The sequence below is a fragment of the Mytilus galloprovincialis genome, chromosome 14 (assembly GCF_965363235.1).
Source record: "Mytilus galloprovincialis chromosome 14, xbMytGall1.hap1.1, whole genome shotgun sequence".
In the NCBI taxonomy this organism is placed as follows: domain Eukaryota; kingdom Metazoa; phylum Mollusca; class Bivalvia; order Mytilida; family Mytilidae; genus Mytilus; species Mytilus galloprovincialis.
In genome coordinates, this window is record NC_134851.1 from 36255908 (window position 1) to 36280776 (window position 24869).

At 31.6% G+C, this 24869-nt stretch overlaps 1 long non-coding RNA gene across 1 annotated transcript; it reads left to right on the forward strand.

Annotated features, from left to right (window-relative positions):
• Nucleotides 1–947: 947 nt before the first annotated feature.
• Nucleotides 948–4412, forward strand: LOC143058717 (uncharacterized). The gene is made up of 2 exons (XR_012973208.1): nt 948–1035; nt 2345–4412. It is a non-coding gene; the product is annotated as an uncharacterized LOC143058717 (long non-coding RNA).
• The last annotated feature ends 20457 nt before the right edge of the window (nt 4413–24869 follow it).

Below are 24869 nucleotides of genomic sequence, written 5' to 3' on the forward strand. Positions count from 1 at the left end.
ATGGTCTTTCAAAATTTGTCAATGACATGTCATGGTATTGTTGGTCTTGGGAGATAAACAGATTTAAAATTTTAAAGTTTTTGAAATTTTTCATTTTCGAATTTTAACACATTTTTAAATGGTTGCTATGGAAACAAACCATTTAGTAAATTCAAAATTTTAACGTTTTTGTATAGTTTTGGGTTGTGTTTGTCAATACTGTAAATATACATATTGTTTGTATTGATTAACTTTATTTCTATGGTTCTTTAAAATCCATTATATTTCAATTTTCAAAGGCTACTTATGGACGTATTTAGGCAAAATTTTGTAAGGATGGTTTCCATGGCAACCAAAGTTGAAAAGAAAAAATTAATACAGAAAACTTATTTTCATACCATACCTTCATCATAAACAAAATATAAAGACATTTGAAGAGGGGTCATGAATCGCCCACCAACAGGAACCTGCATGATTCTTACAAAGACCGGTACTTAACATGTCAATTATGTGTAGTTTTTATTTGTATTTGTTTACTCAAAAGAGATTGGGGCAATTGATTCTTCTTTAAAACAAAGGCAAGAGTAGTTTTTATCCCTGTTCAAAATTCATAGATCGGTTGAGAGAAAACAAAGTCGAGTTACAAAATGAAATACACATATTACAGTCTTTGTAGTATATTTGTTAAAATTCGTAAGGAGGATTTAAATTACTCGAGCGACCGTCTTCATACAACATGTCTTATTTTCACGACAAACTATCGACTTGGGTAAACATATAGCCCAGGATAAACGTCGATTAAAGAAAACAAAATCAAAATCTATCCTTAATTTATAGGTCAAACAAAAAGGTACTTGAAAGAACGTTGTTGAATTATGTAATCAATAGACAGAAGGTTGTCCAGATACTTCTTATATCTATATGGGTCCTATTTCAACTGATATTTAATACACTTGTGTATTGGTTTTCTTACAGGTATAATCAATAAGTATAGATAGAAAAATTTAAATGTATGAAGATACACAACAACTATAATTTGTATGATGTTACAATCAGGTAAGAACAAGTAAAATTCTAAATTCTGAATTTCATAATGGGTCATGTCTGTTTTTCAGTTGATCGCCCTTAAATTTTTGAAACCTTCAATCCAGCAATAACAAGAGTACACGCAAAACTACACCCGTAGACCAAACAGTACACAAACTATGGCGGCCTATATAAAATCGAGAAAAGAAAAAAATCTTATAAACCGCACTAACAAACGACAAAGTTCACATCAATCAATTATAAGAATGATTTTAAATGGAACTAAAAGATATCAACACGTAAGAGTACGATGTCATTGGTCGGATAGCAAAGCGTACATGATACTGCAAGTCAAACCACACATGGTCTGTTGATTTTATAGAAATAAACGCGGAAACAACTTATCTGGTAATTAGACTATATATGCGTATCATTTTTGGATATACGTGTGCTTACATAATTGTTCGTGTAATAGGGTTTGATCTTTTCAACCCTATATCTTAAGAGCGGCCTACATTTCACTGGCACCTGAGTATATACTATTCCTATACAGTTTGACAATACAAAAAAGTGGGCCAGCATATAAACTACTGTCAATGTACTTGTTGAATGAGAAAAAAGAGCATGTACTATCAAACATATTTAAAAGTTCTCTTTATTACACTCTGAGTCTGTATCAAAGTCTGATTCTAGTTCAAATGGAAGCGTAGAATCAAATATAAGTTTAAGGAAAGACGTTGGTAATCTTATCATTTTATTTCTTTTATTTAAATTATTTCAAAAGTACCTGCTCCAAATATATGCTTTTGTATTTGAAATGTCAGCGTCATAAAAAAGAACTTGACATTGGTTGTCATGTCATGTTTACGGCTTCAAATATGAAAAAACATATCATCCGAATTGTTGCAGATTTTTTTTTCTTCACAAAATTGAAACGCAACAACTGCTGATAGCTATATAGATAATCATCATTCAGAATGCAATGCTTGTAAATGAAAAGGCAAAATTCAATACTATCATTTTTTTTGGCATCTTTGTAAAATTCTCTCAGACCATTAATTCAAATTTCTCCCTTTCTTATTCATGAGTTTGTGTACACCCAAAGTAAAAACATAGGTAATGAGTAATAAAGTATTCATAATAAGACAACTTCATGGAAAACGGCTTTGCGTTTCGATAGATATATGCTTAAAAACAAGTTTAAAGGGTTGTGGGACTTGTTGGGCATTTCAAATAGAAATAAGGTTTTCAGTTAGCGTAACTTTTACCAAGAAACATATATTTTAGCTTTTTACATGTTTTAGCAAACAGAATTTTCTGTACTCCTATTTTTTCATAGGGTCAAAGTGTGGATGGTAAATTGGGAGAACTTGATATTATAAGGCACCGTCATAGACCTCAAATAAGACACGAACTTTTAAGATATGGCAACCGATGAAATTGCATCTTTCTGCAATATTTGCCTATCCAGGGACCAAAATAAGTTGGCGGAGGAATATTGTCCGCAATGTGAAGAGGCTTTTTGTGGGGACTGTGGACATCATCATAAGATATCGAAATCGACAAAATCACATCAGACAATCTCTTTAGAAAAATATAATAAATTACCATCTTTCATCAAGCAAATAAAGCATAACTGTGAGGAGCATGATTGCTTTCTTGAATGTTATTGTAAATGTCATGACTCTCTGTGCTGCAAACGTTGTTTGATATCAAGTCATAAGGAATGCAAGGAAACTATTTTCATTGAAGATTTTCTAACACCTTCTACAGGATATCAACCCGTAGCTTTAGATAATATTGAAAAAGCCCTCGCAGATCTAGAAACTAATATTTGTTCGGCTATAAAAGATAGAAATAGAAATTCAACCAAGTTACTTGAACAGAAGCAGAAGATTTTAGAACAAATTAAAAAAAAGCGTAAAGAAATCAACACAGTTTTAGATAATTTAGAAGGAGTATTACAAGATAAAGTATCTGCAATTGAAAAAGAATACGGTCGGAAAATAGAAGAAGTGATTGCAAAATTAAAGGATGAAAAAAAGAAAGTAGACGAAATAAAAGAAGATGTTGATTCTGTCAAAATGTTTGCATCCAATTTACAAATCTTCATGGGAATAAAGACATTCCAGGAAAATGTTTCAACCAATGAAATTAACGTCCAAAAGTTATATGATAATGGATATCTTAACAATTTCACAATGCAATGTACGTTTAATGATAAAATGGAAGGGTTTATAAAAGAAATAAAGACATTTGGTGACATAGAAATTGACAGTCGTGAAAAACATAGTTCGTTTTCTTGGACAGGTGATAAATCATCACAAATTACTAAATCTACTGTGAGTGAAACTTTTATTGAAAACATACACCTTATGCTTAAACGTAAGTTTAACATATGTCGTAGTGGTCTTACTGGATGTGCCATGTCAGAAGCTGGTAACATGTTATTTCTACAAGCACACGCGAATAATCTGCTGAGATATGGGGCTAATGGTCAATTCAAATCCGAATCGAGAATAAACTCTAAATATTTCCAAATCGGATATGATCTGACAGTGATCGATTCAAACACGGTATTTGTATCCAGTGGTGGGTATTCCCCACAACAGATTTATCTCATGGATATGGATAGTGCACAACCGCGTCAAGTGTTCAAACTAGACGACTTTTGTTGTGGTTTAAGCTATCACAATGAATCATTTATTTGTTGCACATATGACCATGGCATTAAAATATATGACAGGTCACACCCAAAGTTAACGTACAACCGGACACTAAATAATGCTCCATCTAACGTAGATGATACCTACGTTACCTCAAATGAAAATTTCATTTTTCATTCCAACTGGCGTGATAACTCCATAGTTTGTTACGATTTCTGTGGGTTGGTGCAATGGAAATATTCCGATTCGTTGCTAAGAAAACCGTACGGAGTCACATTAGATTCATTTTCGAACATTTACGTTGCTGGTTCTGAATCAAATAATATCGTAGTAATATCCCCTGATGGAAAACAAGGCAGAGAAGTAATAGGAGCTACAGACGGAATGGTAAATCCTCGTGCAATTTATTTTGATAAAAACAAAAGCATGCTTTTAATAGCAACCTATAATGGAGTTGCCTTCCTATATAACGCGAGTTTATGCGAGATTTAATCATATATCGATTGAGACATCGCTTAATTCGAGACATATTGAACATGTGTTAATTTTGATCAATTCAATAACAATTTTTTTCTGCAAAATCATTATGACAGATATCAACCAACGACAACGACTGAAATACAAGTTTCGTATATAGCAAAATGCATGGTACTTTATTCATGAGATGTATGCCATTTTGTTAATTAAAAAATAGCCACAGGTTGAAATTTATAACTTGATTAAAATTACGTTTTTCAGTTTTGACAGCTTTGTGAAATTCCGTTGATGTTTTTTATAAATATTTAGAGAAATGCTTATCATAAGAACAAAGGCGCTTTTGGAAACATGACAAATCAGGCTTTTTTTTCGATTATTTTTCGAAATGTCAGACAAACAGGTGAGATAAAGTTGAGATAGTTGAATGTTGTATCCGGCTTTTTAACGAAATTTTGTCGTTTTAGAGCAATGGTACAACAATTACGCTTCCTTTTTTTAAAAACTAAAGCCTAAAGTTTGCTGAGTAAACATTGTTTATTTGTACAAATCAAACAACAGATAACTTGTATAATTTTCCTATAGTTAGTCAGCAGTTTTAGAATAGTTGTATAAGCCCAAATCTGTTTTGTTTTTGTTTAATTTATTTATGTCTTCAGACTTTGATTAAATCTTAATGATAAATATGTCATACATACCCTTGCTGACTAATGAAATAAATATAATTATACATACATCCTTGGAAAATATATAAGTTATTTGTATGAGCTTTTCTGGTGTTTTGTATCGATTACAAATACACTGCACAATGCATCCCTCAAATCAATGAATACCTACGTAACCTCAAATGATCATTTTATTTTTCATTCCAACTGTCATGAGCATTCTGTCGTATGTTACGATTTCGATGGTCAAGTTCAATGGACATATTCTGATTCTTTGCTCAGAAAACCATGCGGCATTACCTTAGATTCTTATTCTAACATTTATGTTGCTGGTTTTGATTCAAACAATATCGTAGTGATATCACCGGACGGAAAGCAGGCTAAAAAGCTCATTGGAGATTGTGACGGACTTTCAAAAAACCAAAAGCTTACTTCTAGTATCAAACTATGGCAAAGCGGCCTTTTACTTCGTGTTTTATTTATTACTTACTTAATGATGTTTTCCGGTACAGGATCCTCACGGTTCTTCTTCACCAGACTCATATGATTGATTGTTATCTCTATTATTTCTGTTGCTGCTTCCGGTTATTTCAGCTCAATAATCAGAATAATAGATTTCTTCGTATTCCCAGTTTTTATCTAATCTATTTTTAAATACGTTTATAGATGGCGCTTTTGTTACCTTATCCGGTAACTTGTTCCATAATTTGGCAATACTTACTGAAAAGCTGTTTTTCCTCAAAATTGTTTTGAATCGTTGATTTTATTATTATTTACTCTTGTGCTATGCCTATTTTCGGTGTTTGAAATTAATTTAAGAAATGAACTCGTTTCTGGATCGTATTTACCGTTAAGTATTTTGTATGTCTCAATCACGTCCCCTCGGACCCTTCTATATGATAATGTTGGTAGCTTAAGTTTTTGCAATCTTTCCGGATAGCTTAATTTATTGAATCCAGGTATCTGGCGTGTTGCTCTTTTTTGTACGTTTTCGATTTTGTCAATGGATTTCTTTTTGAAAGGTGCCTATAATGAACTAACATAGTCTAAGTGTGTTCTCACTAATGTTTTGTATAGTGGTATAAAGATTTTTTCATTTAAGTTTTTAATGTCCTTCTGATTGCAACAAAAATAGAGTTAGCTTTGTTCACTTTTTCGCATTTGTGTCTTTCAAAGGTAAAATCTTCATCAATTACTACTCCAATATCTTTCTCTTCTTTGCATTTGCTAATATCATGACCTAATAGTTAATAATTTGTCTTGTCAGCTCTTACCCCTCTACTTATATGTATGTGTTTGCATTTTTCTGGATGGAACTTCAACAGCCATGTATCACTCCATTTCTTGAGACTTTTTAGGTCATTTTGTAGTATAATTTCATCTGATTTGCTTTCAATAATTCTGAAGATTTTTGTGTCATCCGCGAATAAGTAGGCATCTGATGTCACGCAATCAGGCAAGTCATTTATGTATAGAACAAATAATTATTGAACCTGTAATTGTTCTGCTACTTAAAACAATTACATATTAAAAGCATATTATCACGCAAATTTGTAATAATTATAAAATGTCAATTACATTTTATAACGTATCATGATATATCTGCCATGCATTGAAAATAAAGAAATAAAATGTATTTGGATTCTTTTGGTTTTTTTTTCAATTATTTATGCAGACATGTAACTTTTAAGGAATATTATATTAAAAGATGAAACCTCGATTTTTTTCTATTGTTTTTCAATATCTTCACCAGTTTCAAACCAAAGCTATCGTGGGCAGAATATGCAAACCATTAAATCATTAAGATTGTATGTATGCTTTGCTTATGTTTTTATTACACTTTAGACGAATGTTTTAAAAAGGTAAAAACAAAATCAAATTCCAAGATATATTCAAAAAGAAAAAGTCCATAAAAACTGACACAACCAAACGGTATGAGTAAAAAACAATCATCATATCCTGATTTGGAACAGGCGTTTCCTAAGAAAAAGCTAGCTAAAACACCCCACTTGTATAACAGTTGTTTGTGGTTCCGTTATATTGACACGTAAATTCCAAAGACTTATATGGTTTCTTTTCTAGCTTCACCGTCCACTGTGTCATTATAGTCGTTGTCAACACTAACGTGTCATCTAATTTAGAATAAGTATGCAATAAAATTGAGAATGGAAATGGGGAATGTGTCAAAGAGACAACAACCCGACCAAATAAAAAACAACAGCAGAGGGTCACCAACAGGTAAACACATTAATGAATTTTAATTATTGGTTAAATGCGTTACATGCTGTTAGTTTTCTTAAATGAATTGTTTCATATTTTTCATGACAGAGCCTTTTACAGCCGACTACTTAGTACATGGTATAGGTATTTCTCATTGCTATTTATCATACTTGCTTATAAATATCAACTTAATTCGAACTTTTGCCGATAGGTGTCTCATTCGCTATCATACACCATTACCTTTTTTATATATAGATTGCTACGTGTATCTGGTATTTATTAGGTATTTCAAACCACTTTCCTGGTAATATTTGGACTAATTACACCTCAACTTTACTTGCAGATACCTTAAAAATCAAAAAATCTTCCTCTCATTATATTTGTATGAAATGCAAAAGATACCAAAGTGATATTAAAACTCATTATTAAAAAAAAATCTGATAATACTATGGCTAATATGAAAAAGACCATCAGAAAAACTACAGTTAAAAAACAACAGCATAGAAACTCAAGACTGAGCCAGATAACCCCGTCAAAATATTTTGGTGATCTCATGTGCTTCAGAAGGGTAAACATATGTTACTTCACAGGTGCCACACATCTTGTTGCTCGTGTAAGTACAAGCAAATCATGTGATCAGTCTTCTTCAGTAGGTCACATTCAGAAAAAAAGGGGACATAATTGTAGTTACGACTTTTTCATCTGTGAAAAAGATAATCAATAACTGTCAACCATCTCTTGATGGCGTCGATTAAATTTACGATTTCAACTTCACCACTTTGAACTCTTGGTAAACTAGCTTTCTTGTGATATCAGGGAAATCTTGACAGGAAATACAAGCCCTGGAATAGCATCTCAGATGGGAAATATATACTCTGTATTCAGGCGCTGCATATAGATGAGGAAAGTTCACAACTTGGAAGCTGAAATCTTTTCTTTTGTGGTAAAGTTTGACGTCACTTTTTAAATGCAAGTTAATATGTAAGGCAGATATATAAGCTTCAAATAAAATACAGTTATCTGTTTTGTATTTTAAGCTTTGCGGACGTCCATTGATAATTAAAGAACGGTGGGAAATTTTTTCTCTTCAGTGAATAGTTGAAGTGAATCGTTTAAATAAAATCGACAACTAAGGTATGACGGATGTTTCAAATATGTTTTTTTTTAATTTCTATATATTTTAGTTTGTATTGATCTATTACACATTTACAAAGGAAACCAAAGGTAAAACCATTATAATTAAAAGGGATATGTTCTTCTTGTTTGGCTTTATAATTAATTTGATATGATCGTCACTGATGAGTCTTGTGTAGACGAAACGTGCGTCTTGCGTACTAAATTAGAATCCTGGTACCTTTGATAACAATATAAGTTAACGGTTTACTTTGAACGCATGAAGGAAAAGTCTAACAATGTTACAATAAGGTAAGAACAGTAACAAACAAAGGTATATCGTAATTTATAAAAAGCTATATCTGTTTTAAAAACAATATAGTACATAAGGTGAGGGTGTTTTTTGAAACGAATTCAAAATATTTTTTGTTGGTTTATTGATATAGAAAAAAAACCAGATATTTAAACCATGCTTTAAAATGTATGTGTCCTACTTTACCTTACTCGGTTATACACTTGTCACATGTAAAATCAATAATTATAGGTAGTGTGGATTTATTCGTTGAAAAGAGGGACAAAAGATACCAAAGGGACAGTCAAACTCGTAAATCTAAAACAAACTGACAACGCCATGACTAAAAATGAAAAAGACAAACAGAAAACAATAGTTTACATGACACAACATAGAAAACTAAAGAATAAACAACACGAACCCCACCAAAAACTAGGGGTGATCTCAGGTGCTCCGGAAGGGTACACAGCGCCTTAAAGTCCAGGGACTTCACAGTCAGGTAAGAAAGAAGAAAATAATGTTACTTTATTTAAATATATGTCATATGTATATATAAGAGTATGAGTTATGAGTGCCAAGGAGACAAATCTCTAACAAATTCACAGTTTGTAAACATAAAGTAAACCATCATAGGTTAAGGGACGTCCTTCAACACGGATACATGTACATGAAGTAAAATTGTGAATGCCCACCAAGCAACAAAAACAGAACTTCTCACAAACTTAATAGGACACATACGTTATTCATAATGAAATATAGTGCTTGATCAAACAATTCCAAATTAGTAAATTAAGGCAACAGAGTCATAAATCGATTAAGGGAAAACAAATATGGGTCACAAATGAATAGATGTTTATTTAAAATTCAATTATTCAGTATACACGTACAAGTATGATTATCATGAAATTGGAAGGCATATACTTGCGTTCTATTTCTATATTTATTTGTATGCGTATGTTGTTGATATATGCGTGTATATTGAAAATAAGATATAATTTAATAAATCCGGTGACATATCATAATAATTTCTAAAGGTCATCGTTGATAGTTTTATCTTAGATATTAGTATGCATGCTACAATAAAATATTTATGCTGCGGCTGACCCTTCCTTTCTACCGTATTTCGTGTGTTTCTAATACCAGATGAAAACAAGCAAAAACAGGATTCAAAGTATACCTAATGAAATATCATATAAACAGGAAACAGAGCACGTCGAATAAGTCATATGAAGTTGAACTATTATTTTATTTTCAAGTATTTCCACTTCCTAGAATACCTGCTTGAAAATGTTGACGAAACAGCCACATTCATATTTCTGTTTTTAGGACAATATGTATGTTTAACCAAAGAGATATTTTCAATGAAAGAATATGTTCTAGAAAAAGTAAAATTAGGTAATCTAGTATATATGTCGTGATGACGTTATGAAACACCTCCATGCGTTTTATTGAAATATGTATTGCCACTTAACCAACATTTAAATTTACATAGATTTTGAAAACGGCTTTTGACCAGCAATGGCATAGGTGTGCATACTTAAAGATTTCACATGACGTTTATCTGTAAGAGTATAATTCTCAATTTTCAATGTTTATTCGATATTCCCTATTCAAAAACATACGTTCAAATGCAGTCAATCGTAGTTTATCGATATAAAATAGCATAGCATAGATTTGATTTAAGGTATAGAAAAAGCTCAGGTAATTGTATCAATTCAAAAAGGAGCCAGGCCTTGCGGTCATAAAACTTCCGAGCACGATTTTTGTACTCAGACTCAAGAATCAACCAATCAAATTACTGGAGTTTATGCTTCGAGCACTTATTTTGTACTCCGAGTACTGAGTAAAGTTTTATGACCGAGAGCCCAGGCTTGGTGCGTCCTCAGAGTGTGCGTCTCCGCGTTTGTATGCAATTAATAATCCGAAATTTGCTCGATCTTTTAACAATATTGATATCATTTCAAAATTATAAAAACGTTCCATTAAAAACTTGCGCTTTTAATTAGTATTACGTTTATATCACAATATTTTAAAAATATTTTTTTATTTTTTTTTATATGGCCTAAATGTTTGTCTTTTCTTAAGAAATCTAATGGATCTTTGGTCAAATACATGTAGCAGGCTAATATAATAACCTTTTTTCATTACAGAACAGCCTCTTCAATTTCACTCCAGCAACACAAAACAAATAGTATTGCTCTTAAATTCATATTTATATATTCATTTTTCTTTTTAAGGTCGAACAGGTAGATTGCTGACGACAAAAAGTCGAAAATTGTAATATTTGTTAACATCATAAAAGCAATCAAGCTATTATAGATACATGAGATATGGCCGCCAAAAAATGTGCATTATTCTGTGACATTTGCAAACACAGGGATAAGTCAGCGGAGGAATACTGTCCACATTGTGAAGATGCTCTCTGTAAAGAATGTACAGACCATCATAAAATATCTAAATTGTCCAAATCACATCAGACAATCTCTATAGAAAAATATCGCAAATTACCATCATTTATCAAGGAAATAAAACATAACTGTGAGGAGCATGACTGTATCCTTGAATTTTATTGTAAATTTCATCACTCACTTTGTTGCAAACTTTGTTCGATATCATGTCATAAAGAATGCAAGGAAATTATGTTTATAGAAGATTTTCTTTCCATACCCAACTATATCAGTCCTATTCAGGACCGATAACTCTGTCGATAGATATTATCGGGTATATTGTTAAAACCAGACCGATCGTATTACACGTCTCTGTTGGAATGTATATAATAACTCTTTTTTTACACAATTTAAACTTTATATCGATTCATTGCCTAGATTTAGCTTTAAATATTGAATTAAAAAATAAATTACAATAAAATCATATTCAATGATTGAAATTCATTTAAATTAAAATTTGAATCAAAATATTTCTTTGAAATAATTATAGAAACATATAAATATTTGAATGCCTTTTAAGCAAAAGATATTTTTTTAAAGACATTTTCATAATATTCATATTTTCCTAAAGTTTATTATGAACCATGCTTCTTCTTATTTGACACGGGAAGAAGATGTTTATTTGTACATTTATGAAAACTTTTGCATATCACAAAATTTAAACTCTGGTAATACATGTATACACACTGACAGGATGTTGAATGTCACCTGGTTGCTTTTGGTTTGCACGTCTACCTGAAAATATATTATGATGTAACATTATAACCCAAGTTAGATTTCACCTGTCCGGTCAAGGAATGAAATTTTAAAGGTATAGAATATTCATCTATTATACTTGGACATTGTTTTTCTCTTAGGATGAACACAATTTTTTTTGTTTTAAAAGGAATGTATAAATATATTTCTAAAGAAAGATAAAATATACAGAAAACTTGAAAAACACCCTTAAAAAAAAGAAGAGAAACTTTTTTATAATAGACATTGTAAACAATTTTCTGGTAACAGTATCTCCTGGATGAATATCTGTCAAAATAAATGTTCCCATGTCACACTTAAAATGAATTTTTTTTTAAGAAATTTTGAAATCAATGATATCGAAATATCACTAAAGGAAAATAACAGAAACATCAGAGTTTCTTATGAAAAATTAAAAAAAATAATCTAGGAAACTCTTACTATAGAAACCTTGATTTGATGCAACATTTCCATATGATACATCAGCCGCCATTTTGAAAAATATCGGAAAATTCCCTTTTTTAAATCGATGTTTGACCGAATTTGCCCTGAAATTAAACTGTTTTAAGTAGTATTCCTCGCCAGCTATATGTTTGAATATACTTAAACGATTTGCAAAGTTTGTTTTTTATTTACAGAATTTCTTTATTTGTTGTAAAAGTAGACATGGGTATCGGTAATTTAGCATTGAGTCAACGGAGAAATGACGAGAACAAGTGCATGTTTTACGATTCCGATTTGACCAAATTTAATCAAAAATTAAACTGTTAGGACCAACATTGTTTGATAGAAATAGTTTTGAATATCAAGGATTGTTAGCAAAAGTAAGAAAACGGATCAGGTTTAAGAGAAAATTAAACTTTATTGAAGCATATATGCATTTTATATGGGGAAATATAATACAAAATGGCGGCTATTATACGTCACAAAAGTCACGTGATGTCCAACTTAGTTGGATATGCCTTCAAAAGGATACCAATCAGCAGCATTGGCTAACATTGAAAAAATACTGAAAAAGCTGGAAAGTAACATTTGTTCTGCTATAAAGGACAGAAAAAGAAATTTAACGAAATTACGTGAACAGAAGCGGGTTATTTCTGAACACATCAAAGACAAGCGTAACGAAATGAATGCATTTTTAGACCATTTAGAAGAACAATTACAAAAAAACGCATCGACACTTGAGAAGACAATCTGTGGGAAAATAGAACAAATAATTACGAAATTGGAGAACGAAAAAGAAAAAGTAGAAGATATTCAAAAAGATGTTGAATCTGTTTGCATCCAATTTGCAAATCTTCATGGAACAAAGGCATTCAAAGAAAGTATTTCAACCAATGAAGTCAACGTCCAACAAGTATATGACAACGGGAGCTTAAACAACGTGACAATGAAATGCACTTTCAATGAAAAGCTGGAGGGGTTTATAAAACACATCAAAACATTTGGTGATGTAGAAATTGATAATACTGAAAAACATGTTTCTTTTTCATGGAAAGGTGACATATCAGCACAAATTTTTAAACCAAAGTCGGTAGCAAAATCTATTGAAACTATAAAAGTCAGGTTAGGACCTGAAGTTATAAAAAGTTATGATAGAAAATGACAGGTCTTGAATATCATGTCACCTGAGATAACTATATATACTCAATTTCCCAGACGCTACTAATATATTGCAACATAGAAGTGAAATGTCCATAATTAAACTGCAGAGAGTATCTATGTGTTTCTCAACCTTTTTCTCACCACATATTTCTATTTCGAGATGTAAGTCATGATATTGTCCAGAATTTTTGGGGTTTATTGTATCCTTTATGTTATGTGCAATAACACAGATGCGTCCAATATAGTTCAAAAACGTTGAAATATTTAGTTGGCAGCAAGCATCTAACTAACGGAAACGTGTGAAGTTATAGTATAATGCTAGTTTCTTTTTATATTTTTATTTTTCATTACAAACTTCTCGAGTCAGTCTGAAATAAAAAAAAATAAGTAAAAAACAATCAGCAAGACGAGGACACTGTTGGATTTCCTGGGAATGTCCTTTGCCTTTTTGAAAAAAGTTTTGATGTTCAAAGCAATCAATCAAACTACCAAATAACCTGGAATATTTTTAAGATCAATATATGATTGAGTTAAATGGGACGATTAAGTCGTCTTTACTAAATTTAAAGGTCAAGACAGGTAGAGATTTAGTCAAGACAGGTTGATCATTTTTCAAGACTGTTTCAGACTATACCAACATTATCAAGGACTGAATCAGACTTATTAAGTAAAGTCGAGTATAGTTAATATAAAAAAGAAGATGTAGTATAATTGGTAATGAGACAACTATCCACAAAAGACCAAAATGACACAAACATTAACAATTATAGCTTAAGTACAGTTAAGTACAATCTAATTAAAAACCGATCTCTCATCGCTCACGTTTTCTGAAATGTCGCGTTGGAGATCTAATGAAACCGCTTTGAGGTCACATGTGACAAATAAATACAGAAAAGCGACTGACACTATTTGACGTAAGAGGACCTCAAGAGCATATCAAATGCGTCAATATCAAGTTCACTCTTTGGAATTTTGAAGCTTAATTTCGAAAAACATTCCAATGTTTTCTATAAAGAAAATTGAAATATGCTTCATAGAAAAATGATTTGAATCGTATGTTCTAATTTCACTGTGTTCAAACGAACTGAAAGAATTTATGTGCTAAATCTCTCTAGAGTTTTCTTGTGTAGCATACATATATGAACACGTTCAGATATGTCCCTTTATACAATAAAGACATACAATAAAGCTATATACATAGTTAGGTTCTTTTAGGCGCAATGGCCGTCTCAATTTTAACTACAATTTCCAGAGATCACAAAATTTTCATCAGACGTAATTTTCAAACAGTTCATAATTGGAATACGGAAACCTACTTTAAATTACTCGGTTAAACACTCACTGGTATAACGACTATCCTAATATTGTAACGTCAGATATAGATTAAATCTTTACAGTCATTTTTCTCAAATGTATCATGTTTTTGTCAATAGTCACTCAACTGAGGGACGCCTACAGGTGCGAGAGATTCTCGCTTCATCGAAGCCCCATTGGTTGCCTTCGACTGTTGTCTGCTATGGTCGGGTTGTTGTCGCTTTGACACATTCCCCATTTCCTTTCTCAATTTTATTTTCTATCCCATTACATCACATTTGAATCGGAACCGTGCACTAGTATTGTCCAAGCGCTTTGAAAATTGCCAATGATAATCGTAACTCTATGAAATTTTTCTTGTTTGATAATTGTTATTTCTTAATCGGATAATAGTAACTGTAATTAATAGATGTCTTTTAGCATTTCAAAGGTATTTTTAGTGTTTAAATGCAAATGGTCAGTTAAACGATGACAGTAACGCAAAATAAAAATAAATTAAGAAACTTACAGGTTGATATCTAGGAAAATATTTACTTGTATACCTCGATTTGTAACTTATAGCAATATTCATAACCTTTTAATATATACATGTACCTGTTGAAGATATGAAAACGAGCAGCTGTCGAATCAATTATTGTTGAAAGTATAAAGATATATACATTATGTACACAGCCATGTATCACCATCATTGATGGCGATCCGAAGGATACATCTGTTGTAGGGTTGTCACTGACTCAGACGTACTTATGAATATAATTATTTTCTGTGACTGTATCTTACATTAATTTGAAGGATCCTTTACTATAGATAATTTAGCTGATCTGTAACAATAACATCTTCATGCCTTATATATCGTGTACTGTAGTACGCCGCTAGATTAAAACTGACGTGGAAAGGTAACATATGGCCACCGAAAGCTCTTTTTTTGAGAGCCCAGGTGGTCGTGTGGTCTAGCGGGACGGCTGCAGTGCAGGCGATTTGGTGTCACGATATCACAGTAGCATGGGTTCGAATCCCGGCGAGGGAAGAACCAAAAATTTGCGAAAGCAAATTTACAGATCTAACATTGTTGGGTTGATGTTTAGACGAGTTGTATATACATTATGTACACAGCCATGTATCACCATCATTGATGGCGATCCGATGGATACATCTGTTGTAGGGTTGTCACTGACTCAGACGTACTTAAGATATATATATATATATATATTGTTTAAAGTTTCAATGTTTTATATGCGTTTAAGGTTATTTTCATGTTATAAAGGGGGGATTTTTAACCCATATACCAAAAGTGCAATCCTCTCAATTCGTTGCTCAAAATGAAAGTCCATCTTCACCATTATGAAATGTCATATGTTTTGCACCCAATATCATGTTAAGTCTAAAGTTCCACGTGACAGAACGAAAGTTTCCATCAATTTAAGGGCAAGCAATACAGTAACAGGGGAGGTAATTACGTTGCTAACGTAAATTGTTATTTTCGCGACGTCACACTATGACTTATCGGGAAAAGACTCAGTTTTCGACTGATTTTCATCATTCAATCTTATTTAACTTAAAATGCGATTTGGGTTGATTACGCGAGAAGACTATGTGTGCCAATTTTCATGAAATCGAAGATAGTGCATTTTTTTTATATTTGATAAATATACAGCAAAAAATGAGTTCTTTCTACTTTCATGAACATTTAATAGATATGAGTTATTTCTGAATCAAAAATGTATATTTTTTAAGGATACTTATAAAATACAGATATAATTACAAATTATTTAACAAAAATCAATTTGTGTTTATCTTTTAACACAAACACGTTATGTCTTTCTTTCGAAAGGGAAAATACGGCCACAAATCCGAATTTTGTGCAAATATACAAAATTTCGACCTCATTTTACCCAAAAAGTAGCACATGAAGGTATATATTTGATTGAATTAGGTAAAAAGTGTATACGGAAATTTTATCAAAATGTAAATACGGGATCAAAACTGTATCGTATGCACTGAAAATAGCCGTTCATATTTTTTCCCGTGAGTTCAATTTTATCTGTCTTACACTGATATGATATATGATTTTGATCAAATACTCATGTGTTTAGGACGTTTCTTTTAACAGTATGCATGGTAAATGATCTAGGATAGTTACCGTTTTATTATTACTATTGTTAACTGTTTTATTATCTTTACCTAAATGGCGCGTATAGTCTTACAATTATTGCCATATATCATAACTTAAAATTGCCTCTTTGCTCATTCATTATTTTGTGACATTCCTAGTTCTTGGAGTTTTCTGAGTTTTACATTAGGTTCTATTTTCTTCATTCCAAAATTTCTTTTTCTCAGCTTGTTCACCTTTCCAATTTTATGATATGCTAGTATGTTGCTGTTTTCATTATACCTAAATTCCCGAAGCTGTATTTGGCAAAACTTTTAGAAATTTTGGTCCTCAATGCTCTTCAATTCGTGCTTTATTTGGCCTTTTAACCTTTTTTGGATTCGAGCGTCACTGATGAGTCTTTTGTAGACAAAACGCGCGTCTGGCGTTTATACTAAATTTAGTACCGGTATCTATGATGAGTTTATTTACAACCACTGGGTCGATGCCACTGCTGAATTTATTTCTTCGAGGTTATCACAAGCCCAGTAGTCATCACTTTTTGTGCTGACATCAATTTTCATTGATATGATTATATTTATAAATTTACTGTTTACAATTATTAAATTTCTTGAAAAACTAAGGCTTTTCTACCTCAGGCATAGATTACTTTAGCTGTATTTGGCAAAACTTTTAATAAGGTTGGTCCTCAGTGCTCTTCAACTTCGTTCTGTATTTGGCCTTTAAAACATTTTTGGATTTGAGCGTCACTGATGACACTTTTGTAAACGAAACTCGCGTCTGGTGTATATATTCTAAATTTTATCCTGGGATCTATGATGGGTTTATAAATAATACATGCACGAAAAGAAATGTCATAAGACGTTGGAAGGTTTTCGTGATTAATTCATCACCAATATGTTATCATATGCTATCAGATATACTTTTGAGTTTCACTATCAATTAAAAAAGCCCATCCTTTTACGATGATCTTTTCAATTTTAAATACCATAATTATGATTATCTTTTTTCCGAGTTAAGATTATCATCCCGAATTTTTCAACGGCAATTTTCAAAGCGCTTAGACAATTACAGTGCACCGTTACGATTCAAATATGATGTAATGGTAAAGAAAAACCTTACAGCTGAGTAACTATGGACAAAACCATGCTATATTTAAGAAAAAATGACCATAAAGATTTTACCTATATTTGCCGTCGCCATATTGGTATAATATCAATTCAAGTTACGCTTAACACTTTAATACCAGTGACACTTGTCACAGGTAAAATCAGTCATTAAAAAAGTGTGGATTTAATCTGTGCAGTTACACAACAGCTTAAAGTTCGAGGATTTAACATCAGGTAAGAAAGGGGAAAATAATGGTACTTTATTTGAAAATATGTTATATTTGTATGTTCTTAAATGGTTTGCATCAAGTCAAATTTTCCATACCTAACAGCCAACAAAACGAAAACTACTCACACACTAAACAAATACACATATTTTGAAGGCATTCAAAATAAAACCGACGCATTAGTGATTGATCAAGCAAAATGTTATCTTAGTAAATAGAGAAAACAGTCATAAATCGATTTTTTTACGAAAACAAATACGGGTCACACATCAGTTTGAAAGATATGAGAAGTTGTAATATGAGTGCCAATGAGACAATTCTTTATCCAATTCATAACTTGCAAACTCGAGTTTGCAAAAGCAAACAATCATAGGTCACATGATGCATATTTAAAAAGAAAACACTTATTTACTACACACGTACGAGGTATGCTTATCATGACATTGTTAGAATTATACTTGTGTGTATTATTACTATATTTATCTATATGTGTGTGTTGTTGCTATATACATATAAATTGATAAAATATATGATTTAATTTATCCGGTGACTTATAGTAATAAATTCAATTTGATGATTTGATCTTTGATATGGGTATGCATTTTTACAACAATAAGTGTATGTCGCAGCTGGCCCTTTCCTTGTTCATTAGTTTATGGAATTCTTTTTTTTTTCACTTTGATAATTGATTTATTAGTCTAAAGCTATTACAATTACCTTATTGTTATAGCTTTTACAAACAAGGTACCCTGGTTTCTTAATATATGTAAGAACAATGTGTTTGAAAAGTAAGTTTTACTTTGTAATCGTGAGTTTATGTAGTTCTATGACAAGTACAAAATAATGTACATAGGGTCAGCATGAAACATTTGATTTTCTAATTAAATACTATATAGATAGGAACAAGAATACGTCCAATAAGTAATACTAGAACATGTTATGTGCAGATTAAATCATAATTGTATTTGTATTACATTCCTCTTCTTGCAGTATCTGCTTCAAAATGTTGACGAAACAGCCGAGTTTATATTCTGTTTATAAAACAATATGCATTTTACAGTGAGAAATGAAAGAATATTATAAAATAAAATAGGAACTGAAAATGCTCTGTCAAAGAAACACAACATTTAATACTGTACAAAATGTGTAGGTGGATAAATATTGAACATATAATGACCGTTTGGTGTAAAAGTATAGAAAAACTCATACCAAAAAAAACCAGATATAATTTTCGCTTATATTCAAAATCATAATAAAAACAATGGTTTAGGTGCCAAATTTGTATTCATGTAAAAAATTAAAAATAGGTAATCTAGTATATATGTCGTGATGACGTCATGAAAACACCTCCATGCGTTTTATTGAAAAATACATAAATTTTGCAAAACGGTTTTCACATCCAATATAAGTTGGCATGGGAAATTAAACTGAATGATTTCACTTGATTTTTTATGTGAGAGCAAACCTTCTCAATTTTTAAGAGGCATTTGTTATTCCCTATTCACAAGTTTAAGAATGTGTTCAAATGTAGACATTCGTTAATTTATCGATTTAAAATATCATACATATGTAACCACAAAAAAAGTTGCGGTGATTGCATCCACCCAAAGTGATGCGTCTCAAACGTTGCCATGTAAATAACAATCCGAAATTTGTGCGACGATTTTTGTACTAATAGTAGATTTTTGGACACATAGTAGGCTCATATAAAACTTTTTTTTATTACAGATCAGCCTCTTCAATTTCATTCAAGGAACCAAAACATAAATTAGTGCTCTTAAATTCATATTTGAATATATTAATTTTTCTTCTTAAGGTTGAACAAGAGGATTGCTGACGACAAAAATTCTTTTTTACATCATAAAAGCAATCTAGCTATTATAGATATGGCCGCCATCGAAAGTCCACAACTCTGTGACGTTTGTCTAAACAGAGACCTCAATAAAACAGCGGAAGAATACTGTCCACAGTGTGAAGAGGTTCTATGTGGGGAATGTAGAGACCATCACAAAATATCAAGATCGTCAAAATCGCACAAGACAATCACGGTAGACAAATATAACAGATTACCATCCTTCATCAAGAAAATAAAACATAACTGTGAGGAACATGACTTCGTTCTTGAATTCTTTTGTAAATCTCATGACTCTCTTTGTTGCAAAATATGTTCGATAACAGCTCACAAAGCATGCAAGGAAATAATGTTTATAGAAGATTTTCTTACGCCTTCAAAAGGACATCCATCAGTAGCTTTGGATAACATTGAAAAAGTTCTGAAAAATCTGGAAAGTAACATTTCTTCTGCTATAAAAGACAGAAATCGAAATGTGATTGATTTACGTGAACAGAAACAGGTGATTGCAGAACAAATTAAAGAAAAGCGTCAAGAAATTAATATACTGTTAGACAATTTTGAAGAGGCATTACTAGAAAAGGCATCTGCACTTGAGACGGAATTCTGTCTAAAAATAGAGGAAGTGATTGCAAAATTGAATGAGGAAAAAAGGAAAGTAGACGAAATAAAAAAAGATGTCGAATCGGTAAAATCGTTTGCATCCAATTTACAAATCTTATTGGGATCAAAGTCATTCGAGGAAAATGTCTCAACCAATGAACTCAAAGTTCAGAAATTGTATGACGATGGTAGCTTAAACAATGTGATAATGAAATGTACATTTAATGAAAAGCTAGAGCAGTTTATAAAAGAGATAAATTCATTTGGTGATATGAGGATGGACAATAGTGAAAAGCATGTTTCTTTATCATGGAAAGGTGACAAATCAGCACAAATCTTTAAACCAATGACGGGAGACAAATTGATTGAAAATATAAACGTCAGACTAGTACGTCAAATAAGCATAGATGGCAACAATCTTACTGGATGTGCCTTGTCAGAAAATGGAAACATGCTATTCCTTATTGAACACAAAAATAGTCTGATGAAATATTCATCTAATGGTGAATTTCATTCCGAGTTGCATATTACCACTGCGCCGTCCGACATTGGATATGACCTTGCAGTAGTCGATTCCAATACGATAGCTGTATCAACTGGTGGAAATTTTCCACACAAGATTTATTTGATCGATATGAATAATGCAAAAATACGTCAAAATGTTCATTTAAACGACTTCTGTTACGGTTTAAGTTATCACAATGGATCACTTATGTGCTGCACTTATAACCAAGGCATACAAATATTTGACAAGCTTAACAAGTTTACTAGAACGCAGATACTACCTAATACACCCGGATCAATATATCATACCTATGTTACTTCAAACGAAAATTCCATTTATCATTCAAACTGTCATGATGATTCTGTTGTATGTTACGATTACAATGGACAGGTAAAATGGAAATATACCGATTCAATGCTGAGAAAACCATACGGCATCACCTTAGATTCCAATTCTAACATTTATGTTGCTGGTTTTTATTCAAACAATATCGTAGTGATATCCAAAGATGGAAAGCAGACCAAAGAACTTATTGGAGCTAGTGACGGTATTTCAAATCCACGCGCCATTCATTTTGATGAAAACAAAAACCTACTTCTGGTAACAAACTACAACAAAGTTGCATTCCTATATGATGTTTCATAAAACTGCAGTACTAGAGCTACATTCATGTGCATTCCTTAACTTATTATCAAATACACATAGTAATAAAGGTGACTGTTTCCCAAACTACAGATATAATTTCTTGTGAGGATCATACATTACCCCTTCACAAATATATTTCTTCAAGTCTTATGTCTCAAATAACTTGTAAGGATTAACTAAAAGAAATAGGTTTTCAATTTTAAAGTAAAGAAGGGATGTAGTTCAGTCGAAAAATGTTAAAAAATAGTATGTCTAAAGCTTTCAAACAGAATGTTAGAACCCCCGCAATATAATGTTGTCCATATTAATAGTTACAGATCATGAAGTTTTTAAATTAGTTTTATAGAATTTGTCCAAAAAGTAGTACACCACAGTTGTACTGGCCGGACCAGTGAGTGTAACCAAAATGACTGGGTTTAAGTAGAGATAAAACAATCAGGGGCTGACTTTTATTTCACTACCAATCCAAATGGTGAAAAACTTAAAATACAAATATAAATACAATTTTACAATGTGTTCAATGATAATTAAAGTCCATTAAAAATACGGATAAACAGTTCGTAGTTATATTAAAGCTGTAAATGTTCTTTATAATGATAAGTAGATTAATATTCTTGCACACGTCGGGTTCTGTCTGAATTAAATTGTGGAATCGCAGATACGTACCGTCTGAACGGTTAAATGTTCATAGTTTCTTAATAGCATAGGAAAATATATTAAACAGTTCATAGCTGATGTAAATACATAATTTGTAATGTTTTAAAGGTAACTCACGCTGTGGTTAGCCACGAATTGTTCCTTTGGACAACGTGTCCGCTGAATGTTCTTTGCAATTGTGCACACGGCTACTGAGCAGTTTTCGTCACTCAGAAGAGAGGGGAAAGTAACACGGATTCCTACGCCTTTTTTCATGCCGTCACAATAGGAATTTCAGAGGAAAACAAGAACATTCGACGTCATAATCGGATTTTAACCAATGAAGTACTGAGATCAAACGAACCACACGTTGATTAATTTTTTTTATACAATGGGTGCAGAAAGGGATAAATTGACGAAGAATAAGAGAAAAATATATATATAATATATAAGAATTAGAATTTTATTGCCTCAAAACGAAAAAAACACTTTTATATCTGATGAGACAGACGCAATATTTCAAAATTCTATTTTTAAGAACCCTTAACCCGAACAAGGCTATGATCAATATATTCGATAAAACAACTAAACCTTTTTGACCTACGAGGACCTTAAAGACATAGCAAATGCGTCAATATTAATTTTACTCGTTGAAATTTGGAAGCTTAATTTCAAAATACATTCCAAAGTTTTCTACGAAAAATTTGAAATATACTTTAATATGCTTTATAAAATATGATTTGAATCGTATGTTCTAAATTCTCTGTGTTCAATTGAACATAACGTATTTATGTGCACATTCAGATATGTACCTTTATAAGATATAAAACTGAATACATAGTTAGGTTCTGTTTGGCGCAATGACCATTTCAATTTTAATTGCAATTTCCAGAGATCAAAACATTTTATCAAACGTAATTTTCAAACAGTTCATCATTTGAATACGGAAACCTACTTTACATTACTCGTTTATACACTTGTAACATGTAAAATCAATAATCGTAAATAGTGTGGATTTAATCCATGCAGTTACACAACGACTTAAAGTTCGATGATTTTACAACCAGGTAAGAAAGCGAAAAAATAATGGTACTTAATATGTAATATGTGTATGTTTTCAAATGATTTGCATCAAGTACATTTTTTGGAACCAAAAAGCCATCAAACTGAAAATAAAACTACTCATACTGTACTGCAGAGAACACACATTTCGATGGTGTACAAAACCTAACCAACGCATCGTTGCTTTGTTAAGCCAATTCCACACTAGTAAACCATATTTTTTTCGCTATTCAATAATATTTTACTTAGCCAGTACACAATTGCGAGTATGACGATCATGTTATAGGTAGAATAATATTCGCATATATTGTTACTATATTTATCTTTACATGTATAAGATGCAAATACTCTTATCATGAAGAAAATATAGTTAAATTGATCTGGTGACTTATAATACACATGTAATAAATCATTCAAATGTTTAATGTGGATGATTTGGTCTTTGATAAGGTTTGCATTTTACCACAATATATTTAACAACTGTTTAAGGCGTTACTGACCTACTGGCTCCTTACTTGCCTTAGTTCATGATATTAAAATTCAAGTTTAAATCTAGAAAAGAGGGCAGCATATATACAAGTGCTCTTGAAATATCATAATCGTAAGAGGATTAGCATGTCGAGTTAGTGACATGAAGTTGAAAAATCATAGAACAATAACGAACAAAGAAATTGTGGTTCCGCCCTTATCGCCTCTGTTAAAAGATATAGACAAAATAAAATTCCGATTAGCCATTAGTCTTGAAATATTGAACATTATTGATATAACAAAATTCAAATACTTTGCATTATTGAAGTAGGTCACCATATAAAGGATAAACAAGACTTTTAAATTGCTAGTCGTTTAAAAAAAAAAAAAATTCTTTCTACTTGACCTGTTACAAAAAATATAAACAAAATATGCATTTTACTATGAGAAATTCGAGTTTTAAATGAATGAAATATTTTTTTCTTGCTTTTAAATTTTCTTTGTTCATATTTTTCTGAAGGTTGATAAAGTGGATTGCATATGAACAAACGTCAATATTTTAAGGCACTCTGTTTAACTTACAAAACGCCATCAAGCTTTTATAAATATGGCAACCGACGGAAGTGTATTGCTCTGTGATGTTTGCCAAAACAGACACATTAAAAGATCAGCGGAGGAATATTGTCCACAGTGTGAAGAGGCTCTGTGTCGAGAATGTAGAGATCATCGTAAGTTATCAAAATTGTTAAAATCGCATCAGACAATCACGGTAGACAAATATAATAAATTGCCATCATTCATCAAGAAAATTAAGCACAACTGTGAAATGCATGACTGCTTCCTTGAATTTCATTGCAAATCTCATGACGCACTTTGTTGTAAACTTGTTTGATATCCGGTCATAAGGAATGCAAGGAAACCATTTTCATTGGCGATTTGCTTGAGCCATTGCCAGGACACCAGGAAGCAGCTTTAGCCCATATTGAAAATATTTTGAAAGATCTTGAAACTAATATTTGTTCCGCTATAAAGGACAGAAATCGAAATTTTAACGAATTACGCGAACAGAAGAGGCTAATTGGAGAACAAATTAAAGAGAAACGTGAAGAAATCAAT